Source organism: Pristis pectinata, chromosome 5, assembly GCF_009764475.1.
Source record: "Pristis pectinata isolate sPriPec2 chromosome 5, sPriPec2.1.pri, whole genome shotgun sequence".
NCBI classification, from domain to species: domain Eukaryota; kingdom Metazoa; phylum Chordata; class Chondrichthyes; order Rhinopristiformes; family Pristidae; genus Pristis; species Pristis pectinata.
In genome coordinates, this window is record NC_067409.1 from 109,202,668 (window position 1) to 109,215,837 (window position 13,170).

The window sequence follows — 13,170 nt, forward strand, 5'->3', positions numbered from 1 at the left end:
AGTTTTGAGGTGGCAAATCCGCATTGTGTTTCTTTTAAGTTCAGCTTGGGGTCAAAAGGAATATCAAGGCTGAATGAAAACCCAGAAACGTTGGATATACACAGGCAGTATCTGTGGACAGCAAGAAAGTTACTGGTTAAAATCAATGACCTTCTTTTTCAGAATTGACAACATTACCCGTTGTCACAACTAGCCAGAGAATGCTTTAGGGTAAAAAAAAGTGAGAAGAAGTTAATGTGTATAATTTGAACAATGTTCAATCTTGTCAATAGTTAGGAAGGAAATAGGTAATGTGATGTTGAGCAGGTAGTTAGACAGCATGGTAACGACATTAGTTACTGAGCTGGTGATGAAGCTATAAAGCTGGGCGTTGTCTATATATGTATAGATATCAATCCAGAAATATAATTAGGAGCTGCCAAGCCAGTGTAAACAGGTTAGGTGGGTAAGAAAATAAAATTAGTGAGCAATTCTTCTGGGTCCAGATCATTTGACACCACCTCCAGGTATTTTATGCCAGGGGTGATGTTGGTGTATTATGCATTCAAGAAAATTGTGGAACTTTTTTATGCAAAGCTTCAGGCTCTGCTTATTGGGAAGGAAAATGAGGCTAGAGAATGCATGGTCAATGGACCTGTGTGCTCACTGGTACCTTTGTTTTTGCATTTCTCAGGGTAGCTCCTAACCTTCATCATCTCTACACATAATGAATGAGGTCTTCAAGTCAGCCAACACCTGATCTGCAGCATGCCGGTATCTGTGCCATCTCCATGCACACTGAGAGTGGCCTTCAGGATTGAGAGCTTCAAGTTCCTAGGAGTGAACACCACCAATAGCCTGTCATGGTCCAACCATGTAGACGCCACGGCCAAGAAAACTCACCAGCGCCCCTACTTCCTTGGGAGGCTAAAGAAATTTGGCATGTCCCCTTTGACCCTCACCAATTTTTATCGATGCACCATCGAAAGCATCCTATCTGGAAGCATCACGGCTTGGTATGGCAACTGCTCTGCCCGTGACCGCAAGAGAGTTGTGGACATAGCCCAGCACATTACAAAAACCAGCCTCCCCTCCGTGGACTCAACTCTGTCTACACTTCTCGTTGCCTTGGTAAAGCAGCCAGTATAATCAAGGACCCCCCCCCCCCCCCCAGACATTCTCTTCTCCCCCCCCCCCCATCGGGCAGAAGATACAAAAACCTGAAAGCGCGTACCACCAGACTCAAGGACAGCTTCTATAAGACTATTGAATGGTCCCCTAGTATGATAAGATGGACTCTTGACCTCACAGTCTACCTCGTTATGATCTTGCACCTTATTGTCTGCCTGCACTGCACTTTCTCTCTAACTGTAACACTTTATTCTGCACTCTGTATTGTTTTACTTTGTACTACCTCAATGCACTGTGTAATGAATTGATCTGTATGAAGAGTATGCAAGACAAGTTTTTCACTGTACTTCGGTACATGTGACAATAATAAACCAATTTACCAGTCCACTCTGGACCATCTTGCTCACAGTGGTTGTAGCCTAAGATTTTCACTCAACATCAAGAAGACAGAGATGATCTTCCAGCCTGGCTATAGCCTTTCACATGACCTTGCACAGATCACTGTCAAAAGACAGACCTTGGAGACAGTTGAGTACTGCTGTTACCTTTAGAGTTACCTCTTCCAGTATGCCAATGACTGTGAGATTTGGTACACCTTTCAGTACACATGTGTGTCCTCTAAGAAAATACCCTGAAACATTTTCAATGATTGCAACCTACAAATGGATGCTAAGATTCAGGTCCACCGTTCACTTACTATCCTTACAACCCTCAATCGATGTGAAACCTTGGTGACTTACTGACAACACCTCAGGAGTCTGGAGAGGTACCACCAACGACGTTTCCAGTCGATTACTTGGAAGATTACTGCATCATCACCAGCACACCCAGAAGCCAATGTCAGCAGCATTAAGGTAATGAACCTCATAGCAAGTTCCGCTGGACTGGACGTCAAGTGTGGCTGCCGTAATCTCTTTTCTCCACAGAACCTGTTGCTGCTCAAAACAACACAATCAAGACAGGCATCATGTAAACAGATGTGGACATCAAAAGGTAGGAAGAATAAGTGATCAGTTGGTCTCAGTGGCCTCAGAACTATGGGAGTCATAGATATGAAACATTAACTCTGTTTCTCTTCCCACAGTCGCTGCCTGACCAGCTGTATATTCCCTGCTTTTTCTGTTTTTATTTTAAAACTATCAATTTGGGATGACATGTGATCAAGGCAAAAGAATGGGAGTCTAAACCGGTTAGTTCTTTATCTGAATGTACGCTGGCCTGATGATCCTTCACTGAATATGTCAAAGAAAACAGAAGCTACTGGTGAGGTCGAAAAGGGAAAGTCTCACTTGCTGTTTTGTCATCTGGTCAGGTAGTCAGTTTGCCTGTTAACAAGTCATGCATCTGCCTACTGTCCATCAGTAAAGGTGAAGCCAAAATTCATACGAAGAGAATGCTGGTCAGTCACTTGAACTCTAACACAATAAACTGGGTTTGTTTTCATTCATACAGAAGCTATTGAGATGTGATCTGGTGACGGTGATTCCAGTTATAAAGGGGTCATGTACGATAGACAGAAACAGATTGCATCCAGTAGGTGAGGTGTCTGCAACAAGCGAACATAGAACTGTATAGTGCAAGAACAGGCCCTTCGGCCCATGATGTCTGTGCTGACCATGCCAATCTAACTAATCCCATCACGAAGTCCATATCCTCCTATTCCCTGCCTGCCTGTGCACCTTTCCAACTGCCTCCTAAACATTACTATCATATCTGCTTCCACCACCCCTGGCAGTGTGTTCCAGGCACCCGCCACTCTCTGTGTAAAAAATTTGCCCTGCACATCTCCTTTAAACTTTCCCCCTCTCACCTCAAAACTGTGCCCTCTAGTACTTGATATTTCCACCCTGGGAAAGAGACTCTGACAGCACAAGGAAAGATCCCACAGTGAGTTGTTAGGTTAAACCATTTGACTATTGATGCGGAGATGATATCAACCATGAAGCCTTGGTTCTATCGGTGGTTAATAGAAACGTTGACGGAAGAGTAGGTCCTTCAGTGGGAAAAACTGGGATCCTGCTCGACAGGAGAGTCACATGGAGCATCTTCGTTGTAGCAATGAAGGGGGCTCAGGTTTAAGGTGAGGGGAAGAAGCTTTAATGGGGATTTGGAGGGTAAAGTGTTTTACACAGAGTGGTTAATATCTGGAACTCGCTGCCAGGGACAGTTATGAGATCAAATGCAACTACTGTGTTGAAGAGACATTTAGACAGACACTCAAACTGGCAAGGCATGGAAGGATAGCGACCTAATGCAAGCAAATGGGATTAGTGTAGATGGGAAAGAAGGTCAGCACGGATGTGATGGGATGAAGGGCCTGATTTTGTGTTGTACAAGTCTATGGCGTCTAAGACACAGTCTATTTACCTCAAAAGAGGCAGCAGTTTATTTGCAAGGCAGAACGCCTAATCTCTGCACAGGTTAAGTCTTCAGCCTTTGGCTACAGACATAGCGTCTTGGTAATAGCACAATAAATTGGGTTTGTTTTCATTAATACAGAAGCCATTGTGATGTGATAAACCAATACCAATACGTCTGTAGCTGAAGCCTAAAGACTTAACCTGTGCAGAGATTAAGTGTTCTGCCTTGCAAATCAATTGCTGCTTCTTTTGAGGTAAATAAACTGCCTTAAAATAGTGGTGAAAACATTACAAGTTGGTGTGGAGGACATTGAGGGATATGAATGATTCGCACTTGACATGATTTAGATGAATTTGTGGCACCGAAACTAAATGTTTGCAATGCTTGCCTGCAACTATTCACATATAATCTGGAAGAGTAGGTAAGTTGCAGTACAGCTTTATAAGACATTGACAATGCCATATGTGGAATACTGTGTGCAGTTCAGTTACCTAAGTATAGAGAGGACGTGACTGGTCTGGAGACATTGCAGAGAAGATTCTCCAGGATGTTGACTGAGATGATGTGTCTCAATTATGAGGAGAGACTGGAGAGGCTGGGTTTGGTTTCCTTGAAGCAGAGAAGGCTGAGAGGTGATCTGACAGAGGTGTACAAAATTATGAGGGGCATAGATACGGTAAACAGTGGTAAACTTCTCCACATGGCAGAGGTGCCTATAACCAGAGGGCAGAGGTTCCTATAACCAGAGGGCATAGGTGTTAGGTAAGGAGTAAGACATTCTTAGGGAATATAAGGAAGAATTTTTTCATCCAAAGGGTGGTTAGAGTTTGGAATGTTTTTATGGTGTGGGTGGTGGAGATAGAGATTCTCACAACATTATCTAGATGAACACTTGAATCACCAAGGAATAGTTGGCCATGGACCAAGTGCTAGTAAATGAGATTAGTATACGTAGGTGTTTGGTGGTTGGCTTGACTGAAGGGTTATTTCTGTGCTGTATGGCACTATGACATGTTTATTTAATGACTCCGTGTGCACTAAAGTGCTTAATACAGCAAGCTATGGTAGCCATAAACTGTAACTTGACTTATTGCTGGATTATTGCAAATACTAATCTAGCTGTGTCGTTATTAAACAGGGACAACATGGCTAGCCCAACTGTCTTTATTGGGAGCCTTGGCATGCATGACCGAGCTTATAAACCATTCAGCTTGTACATCAAATGAATGGACACATTCTTGTTTTTTGGGGGAATTCAAGGAGAAAACAATATAATGAGAAGCAAAAATGATGTGGTATGTGAGTGTGAAAAAGTAAAACCCCTGATGGAGATTGGGAAGATACAGCATGCTGACAAATATTTTCATACGGTGTAACCCAAAATGTGTGGCTTGTGCAAACATTTCAAGAGCCATTAGAAGCAGTTTGGGTCATGCCTCCAAGTTTGGGACAAGGAGCCAGAAACAGGGTGAGACAATTAATGAGAATGTTGCTGAATTTATGATATTTCAGAGGCTTTTTCCATCGTGCTTACCTGATAGGTTTGTGTGCGGATGGATAGATGAACAAATTCAGTCAAAGCTATTGAGCTAGCAAAACCTGACTTTTGAATGTTTGTGTAAAGTTGCTGTGTCTGTTGAAATGCCCTTGAAGAATGTGACAGAATTTTGTCCACTACACGCGCTGATAGAACAGCAGTCCGCACTTAGAAAGTATAACAAAGTCAAAGGGTACAGAACTGAGTCCCAAATATACTAGTGAGACCAACTCAGTCACGGTAGTGTAGCAGTTAGTGTAACACTTTACAGCGCCAGTGACCCGGGTTCAATTCCGGCCACTGTCTGTAAGGAGTTTGTACGTTCTCCCCGTGTCTGCGTGGGTTTCCTCCGGGTGCTCCGGTTTTCTCCCACATTCCAAAGACGTACAGGTTAGGAAGTTGTGGGCATGCTATGTTGGCGCCAGCAGCATGGCGACACTTGCTGGCTGAGTTGGGGCAAACCAGAGGCGATGCAGAAAAAATGTGCAGCAGATGATAAGGCAAATGAGTAAGTGCCTTAATATCGCTCATAGGTGCAAATGTTTCCAGCTTTGCTTCAGTGGCAGGCAGTTGTTCCCTGAAGGCTGCGTAGACAGATGCTGGGAAGACCAGTGTTGGAGGAAGGAGTGATGAGTAGGGTGTCAATCAAACCTGCAGAATTGGCCAGGATGCTGTTGAACTACCTTAAGGTTGTTGGAGCTACAGTCATCCATGCAAGTAGAGAATCTAACACACTCCTGAATGACGTCACATAGATGGTGGGTGTCAGGTGTTGTCACTCACAGCAGGGTACTCGCTCTGACCTGCTATTGTAGTCAAAGTCTTAACTGGGCTGGACCAGTTGTGTTTCCAGTCAATGTCGACCTCAGGAAGTTGCCAGTAGGAGCCCAATGATGTCATTCCAATTAATTGATTTTATGTTATAAAGTAAATCGATGCCATCGAAGAAAGCTTTGGTCAAAAGAATGGAGAAGGTAGAAGAGAGTCTGGCACTGGGGTGGACTGCTGGGGGTGGGGGTGGTGGCGCCATGCCTTGGTAGCTCATGAAGAAAGTAGTTGGTATATGAAATGTAGAGAGGGCGCAGGCAGCAATGGCCAAGAGAGAGGTAAGTAAAGGCTAGAGCTTATGGAATGGATGGAGTAAAAGAAAGTGTTCTGATGATTGAAGGAGGTTTAAATGTATGACGGGTTGTAACCCTGGAGAGACTTAAACACAAAGATGGGAAATTGAAATGATAGCGTGTGATGTTCTGATCAATATTTCCCCTCAAGCAAAATACCGAAAACATCCTATTTGTTCTTCTCATTGCAGTTTGCTGGATCTTGCTGCGCATAAAATAATGCTGTTTTGTTCACATCATAGTCAGAATACTCCAAAGTAATTAATTAAAAAATATTTTGAATCATTCTCAAGAGACATGATACACTGCAAAATGCATGATAGATTTTCTTTTAGTGTTCTCTGTGCTAGGGAGGAGAATATCATTGAGGGTCACAGCTCTGGACGATTGCCTCATGCTGGATGCTGGGAAGTGTGTGTTTGATCGATTAGGGGCAAGAACATTTTTAACAATTAAATATCCTGCTAACACTCAGTGCCTTGTCACTCATGAGTGGCAAAATGAACAATGATTCAGATATCAATGGAGCCATTCTCAGAGAGATATGATACACTTATCAGTTTGTCCTACATATATCTGCCCATAGTCAGTAATCCAGGTTAACGGAGATAAATCAATTGCAATATTGATTTTGACAAAGCACTGACGACACTGTGTAGTGCTGGAGCATGAATGAGGCTAGGGGAAAATTAAAATTTTCTCTTGTATCCTCAATCCGATTTAAGTAATTTTTGTGATTATGGAGCGAACACAGATGAAAGTCTGAAAGCAGGTGTCCTTGGTGTAGTTGCACATAGTTCTTAGTTCACACAATGAAGAAACAAAAGTATGGTTTCGACATATTGTATTTTATTCCCAAGGTTATAGGAGATGGAAGTGAAAATTAGAATGCACAAGATTCTATAATTTCCAAGTACACGTTCAAATACCTAATCGGCAGCAGAGGTTGTGGTTCACATCTGCAACAGCAGCTGCCCGTAACGGTACTTTTTGTATTCATTCACAGGTTATTGGTGATGTATAATTGAAATGATAGCATGTGACATTCTGATCAATATTTCACTTCAAGCAAGATACCAAAAATATATATTCATTCTTCTCAGTGCAGTTTGTGGGATTTTGCTGTGCACAAAATTGTTGTTCTTTTAGAACATAGAACAATGTAGCACAGGACAGGCCCTTCAGCCCACGATGTTGTACTAAACTAATTAAACTAGCAATTAAATGCCCAACAAAATTAATCCCTTCTGCCATATTCCTCCATTCTCTGCACATTCATGTGCCTCCACCACCACCCTGGCAGTGCATTTCAGACACCCACCACTCTATGTGCCCCGCACATCTCCTTTGAATTTACCCCCTCTCACCTGAAATGCATGCCCTCTAGTATTTGACATTTTGACCCTGGGAAAAAGATAACGGCTGTCTATCTCTGCCTCTCATAATCTTATAAACTTCTATCAGGTTTCCCCTCAGCCTCCGCTGCTCCAGAGAAAACAACCCAAGTTTGTCCGACCTCTCCTTATAGCACATGCCAGTTTTGTTCAGACCATAGTCAGAATATTCCAAAATAATTAAATGAAAAATATTTTGAGGCATTTTCAAGTGATACGATACAATGCAAAATACGCAATAGATTTTCTTTCAGTGTTCTCTGCACTAGGGAGAAGAATATCATTGAAGGTCACTTCTCTGGACTATTACTCAATCCTAGTTGCTGGAAAGTTACAGCCAGAGATTGAGAGACCTCAATGGAAATTCATTCAGTCCGGTTTTTATCTTTTGGCAATTCACCCTTTTTCAGAAGACCTTCTCCATTTTGGTCAGCTTTACAAATATGACCCACATCTCCATCCTATTGTCTTTCAAACTGAGGGCAACTCTAAATGAGTCCATAAACTTAGAACATAGAACATAGAACACTACAGCACACTACAGGCCCTTCGGCCCACAATGTTGTGCCGACATTTTATCCTGCTCTAAGATCTACCTAACCCTTCCCTCCCACATACTCTCCATTTATCTATCATTCATGTGCCTATCTAAGAGTCTCTTAAGTGTCCCTAATGTATCTGCCCCCACAATCTCTGCTGGCAGTGCATTCCACACACCCACCACTCTCTGTGTAAAATCTTACCCCTGACATCCCCCTTATATCTTCCTCCAATCACCTTAAAATTATATCCCCTCATGTTAGCCATTGTCACCCTGGGAAAAAGTCTCTGACTGTCCACTCGATCTATGCCTCTTATCATCCTGTACACCTCTATCAAGTCACCTCTCATCCTCCTTCTCTCCAAAGAGGAAAGCCCTAGCTTGCTCAACCTATCCTCATAAGACTTAAAACAGAGTTAAGAGAAACCCAGTGAGAAAATGTACGTCGTCCACTGTGTTAGGAAAAATGAGAAAGAAAGCACAATGGCTAACTGGTGAGATGTTGCAAAGCTCTGAAATGCAGAGGGAAGTGAGTGTCCTGGTTACTGATTTGCAAAAGGCCGGTATGCAGCGATAGCAAGTAATTAGGAAAGCTAACAGTATGTTAGGGCAGGCACAGTAGTGTAGCAGTTAGCGCAATGCTATTACAGCGCCAGCGACTGGGTTCAATTCCCACCGCTGTCTATAAGGAGTTTGTACGTTCTCCCCTTGTCTGTGTGGGTTTCCTCCGGGTGCCCTTTTCATCAAAGGGCAGCGGAAGCAGAGTCTTTGAATATTTTTAAGGCAGATGTAAATTGATTCTTATGAAACAAGGTTACTGGGGGTAAACAGGAATGTTGGGGAGTTGAGGTTAAAATTGGATCAGGCATGATATTACTGAATGGTGATGTTAACTCAAGGGGCTGACTCGCCTGTAACTGCTACTAAAAGGTATGTTTTGTATGTATGAGATGTCTCTGCATGAAGACAATATACTGCAGATACTAAGAACTTTGAGATAGAGCCAGAAAATGCTGCAAAACAATCTGTAGGTCAGGCAGGCTCTGTGGGGAAAGAAACTGATTTAGTGTTTTTGGTTGATTGTCTTCCAGCAGGAAGGTTTCTGTACGCAATTGGCATTTCTGAATTTGATGCATGAAAACTGAGATAAACCTCATACTTCACCACAAATATCCCCACCGCTGTTAGACTGGTTGTTGTATTATCTGTTACAGAGGATTTCATTCATGGAGTGTCAATGTTGACTGCAGTGTTTGGTCATCTCTCTTGTCTTATGTTGGCATGGAATACAACCATTCAGTGTTCTCTGGTGGTTGATGGGGCTTACACTAAACATCTAGCTATTTAGTGTAAGGTCCATCAAACACCAGACCCAGTCCGACCCAGTAATCTGACCAGCGCCTCCCTCTACCCTACCCCTGAACTCCCAGCACGTCTTAGAAGTCACTTAGCAGGCATGGTAGTGTAGCGGTTAGAGTAACGCTTTACAGCGCCAGCAACCTGGGTTCAATTCTGGCTACTGTCTGTAAGGAGTTTGTACGTTCTCCCCATGTCTGCGTGGGTTTCCTCCGGGTGCTCTGGTTTCCTCCCACATTCCAAAAGACATACAGGTTAGGAAGTTGTGGGCATGCTATGTTGGTGCCGGAAGCGTGGCGACACTTGCGGGTTGCCCCCAGAACACCCTACACAAGAAAGATGCATTTCACTGTGTGTTTCGATGTACATGTGATTAATAAAGGTATCTTATCTTATCTCATCTTACTTCTGGGCAAAGGTAGAATCCTCAGCATCACTTCTGGTGTGCCAGCGCAGCCTCTGATTGAGGGAAGGACTGTTCAAAGAACCAGACCACAGGCTCAACACACAGGTCATGGTCTGTCGTGCTGCAGTGATTTCTTCCCACCTGTACACTTTGGAGACATGGACAACTTCTTCCTTTGCTCAAAGGCAGTGGAGAAATACCACCAATACTGTCTTCATAATATCCACCAAATGGATTGGCTGCGATAGGCAAATCAGTGTCGGTGGCCTCACCGTGGAGGCTCTGGTTACAGATGGTGAGCCACGTCATCTGCAGGCCAAGCACCAGGCTCCAGAAATAAGCACTTTACTCCAAGCTTCATCATGGCAAGAGATAAGATTTCTTTATTAGTCACACAGTGAAATGCATCTTTTGCATAGGATTTTCTGGGGGCAGCCCGCAAGTGTCGCCACTCTTCCGGCGCCAACGTAGCATGCCCATAACTTCCTAACCCATACGTCTTTGGAATGTGGGAGGAAACCGGAACACCCAGAGGAAACCCACGCAGGATGGAGAAAATGCTCCAAGGATATTCTCAAAGCTTCCTTGAAAAAATGTAACATCCCCAACAACTCATGGGAATCCCCAGTCCATGAGCAGTCATGAAGATGTTGAGCTCCTCCAACTTCCATGTCAGGAGCACGCAGAGGTCATGGACAAACCGTGCCCCACTTCCCAAACTACCCCCACCCCTACCCTCTCAACCGCCACCTGCCCCACTCCTGTGGGAGAGGCTACGGATTCACACAAGCCCCCATCAACCTCCTGAGAGCCCACAGAACAGGTCAGCGAGGATCCATAGAACCATAGAAAACCACAGCACAGAAAGCAGGCCATTCAGCCCTTCTAGTCTGTGCTGAAACATTATTCTGCTAGTCCCATTTACCCCAGCCCATACCCCTCCAGACCTCTCTCGTCCATGTATCTATCCAATTTACTCTTAAAAGTTAAGAGCGAGCCTGCATTTACCACATCAGATGGCAGCCCATTCCACACTCCCACCACTCTCTGAGTGAAGAAGTTCCTTCTAATGTTCCCCCTAAACCTTTCCCCTTTCACCCTAAAGCCATGTCCTCTCGTCCTTATCTCTCCTAATCTAGGTGGAAAGAGCCTACTTGCATTAACCCTGTCTATGCCCCTCATCATTTTATAAACCTCTATCATATCTCCCCTCATTCTTCTCCGCTCCAAGGAATAAAGTCAATCTTTCCTTATAACTCAACTCCTGAAGACCCGGCAACATTCTTGTAAATCTCCTCCGCACTCTTTCAATCTTACTGACATCCTTCCTGTAGTTTGGTGACCAGAACTGCACACAATATTCTAAATTTGGTCTCACCAATGACTTATACAACCTCACCAAAACATTCCAACTCCTATACTCAATACTTTGATTTAACAATGCCAGGATGCCAAAAGCCTTTTTTACAACCCCGTCTACCTGTGACTCTACTTTCAAGGAATTATGTATCTGAACTTCCAGATCCCTTTGTTCCTCTGCACTCCTCAGTGCCCCACCATTTACTGTGTACGTCCTACCTTGATTTGTCCTTCCTGGGACCTGTCTCACAAGGAGCAATGGGCAGCTGAGGGGAGGCGGTGCCATGCAGTTGATCCACCCACTTGGCTTGATTGGCAGCTGGGGTGGGCGGTGCCACGCGGCGGATCCACCCACTTGGCTTGATTGGCAGCTGAGGGTGGGCGGCTCACATGCGTGATTGACAGTTGCGGCTGCACTGGGGATTACGTGGGGAGCTGGAAGAAGGTCGTTCGGCTTCTCAGCCGCAAGTAACTCCGTGTTTTAAGCCGATCTGCTTTATTTCCACCTGCCAGAATCAGCAGGGACGTGTTTAATGATCGTAAACACGACAGGCGGCGAGGCAGACTTCTCCTACCCGGTGGGTGCACTTATGTGTCAGTTTATTAATTGTTAATGCAAGCAGGTTTTGTGTTATATGTTTGCTTTTAATTTCTTATTGCAGCAGGTGCTGCAGTTGAACATGTTGCGCGTTTTAGGCAGGTCGGTCGTGCTTCTCAATCCGTTTCTTGCTTCAGCATTTTTTGGAAAGTTGGGAGGGTATATTTCACTGAACGTAAATGGCAGGAGCTGCAGGGGAGTTCGGTCTGTAGGGACTGAGGCAGAGGCCGTGCCGAGGGCGGGGAGCTCAACACCCCCATCAGCTCCCGTTATTCACACACTCGGCATTGCTACCTAATACTTTGAATGGCTGATTTGTTGGAAGGTTCTTTGAGTGCGGGGAAATCTTAGAAAACTTTACCCTCTTTTTCTGATTTAAATGTACATTCTGTGCATAATTATTATGTTTGATCTTAGCATCAGGCAAAATAGAACATTATTTCCCTTGCCAAGTAATGCTTCAAGTGCTAATCAGGTTCCAGTTGTGAACCCAAGCAACTTGTGTTGCGATTTTATTACGAGACTGGGAAATAACCACCTTTGCTTTTGTTTCGAATAGTGGAGTTCGCGGTCGTTCCATTTGTCCCAGTAACTGTGGCGAAAAATCCATGGAAGGCTAGCGTTCCTTGCCATTTCTCAGGGTTTCAGCGGCCTTTCCTCCATTATCTTGGACCCAGGGGAAGTCTGATACTGTGAGTGAGCTGAGTCTTCTACCCTTGCCAGTTTAAGGGTCCAGCAGATAGGCGTGTGTAATTTTAGTATTCTAGTAACACGGCATCACAGTTAAATCTGGACATTGCCTATTAACGTACGAGCTTGTTCTTTATACTGTATGTGAACTTAATGTGATGGTCTGCATATCTGCTGTCTGTCAAACTGATCAGCTCAAATAATCATTTGTGAAAAAGGTAACACATTAACTTAGTAAAGAATAAGTAACTTATCACGAAATAATAAAATGCAAACTATGAAGTTATTAAAGAAGATAATAGTTACCAACATTGTCAACAATACCTATCAATAAAAATGAAATATTTTTGATATGTTAAACTTTCCCTGGCTGGGATAAACATTCCTTCAAATAAGTGTTGCAACATAAAGAATTTAAAAATGACACAGTATATATATATATAGATATATACACACACACACAAAAAAAAGGTGATTACAACAGTTTACTTAAGATGTGTCCAAATAATCAGTTCTGTCTAATTGGCCTTGAGCTTGTGTTCATGACAACAGCTGAAAAAGATTTGCAGAACCTGCTCACAACTGCCAACATTCCACAGTGTGTAGAATGGACAGAGCTCTGAGTGTGGATCAGTGAAACAATCTGTTTAATTCCTGGGGTAGCCGTCAGAGATGAATGTTTCCTTTATACACCTCA

The 13,170-nt window shown here is 43.7% G+C and overlaps 1 protein-coding gene across 2 annotated transcripts in view; it reads left to right on the plus strand.

The window, feature by feature from the left end:
* Nucleotides 1-11,620: 11,620 nt before the first annotated feature.
* The window catches only part of wipf3 (WAS/WASL interacting protein family member 3), a 48,551-nt gene continuing 47,001 nt past the window's right edge, over nucleotides 11,621-13,170 (plus strand). Inside the window, exons 1-2 of one of the 2 annotated variants that reach the window (XM_052016624.1) lie at nucleotides 11,624-11,763; nucleotides 12,343-12,475. The gene's annotated coding sequence lies outside the window, so the exon portion shown is untranslated. Of the gene's footprint in view, nucleotides 11,764-12,342; nucleotides 12,476-13,170 lie in introns of both variants that reach the window. The other variant, XM_052016623.1, reaches the window with a different exon arrangement.